The following is a 590-nucleotide window of genomic DNA, read 5'->3' on the forward strand; positions in this document are numbered from 1 at the left end:
TCCATCTCCTTAGTTCTGAATAACATATGGATTTCCATATCCACAGAGACATGGAAATTCCAAAGACAGAAAGATAAATAGGCCTGTGTGTCTGTCTTTGGAATTTCCATGTCTCTGTGGATTCTCCATATGCATGAAATTAAATTTGATTTTCTCCTCTTCTCATGGCAATTTGTTTCTTAGTCCAGCTAGAAGGACATTGAAGGAGATAGTATATCTTTCTCCCTGACACCTCCTGCAAATGAACATCACTTGTTATGATGCAATGAAGATTTTTAAACAAACTATAGAAATGATCCCTGAAAGTATAGTCTTAAAGATTTTTTAAAATAACAAAGAAAACTATAGGCTAATTCCATTAACAAATAGACATAAAATTAAAAAAAAACCAGCAATATAGTAAAATAATACTATGAATAATAATACATTGTGATTTACATATATCTTTTAAATACAAAAATAATTCAAATTAGGAAATTTATTAAAGCAATTTATTGCATCAAATTTTATTAGAAGAAACGTATATGATCACTCTGGAAAAAGTAGGAAAGAAAATAACACACTCATTCTTAACATGAATTTCTAGCAGA

The 590-nt window shown here is 29.0% G+C and overlaps 1 pseudogene; it reads right to left on the reverse strand.

Annotated features, from left to right (window-relative positions):
• Positions 1–238: 238 nt before the first annotated feature.
• On the reverse strand, positions 239–315 carry LOC129501119 (small nucleolar RNA U3; annotated as a pseudogene).
• Positions 316–590: the final 275 nt, after the last annotated feature.

The sequence above is a fragment of the Nyctereutes procyonoides genome, unplaced genomic scaffold (assembly GCF_905146905.1).
Source record: "Nyctereutes procyonoides isolate TBG_1078 unplaced genomic scaffold, NYPRO_anot_genome, whole genome shotgun sequence".
NCBI classification, from domain to species: Eukaryota; Metazoa; Chordata; class Mammalia; order Carnivora; family Canidae; genus Nyctereutes; species Nyctereutes procyonoides.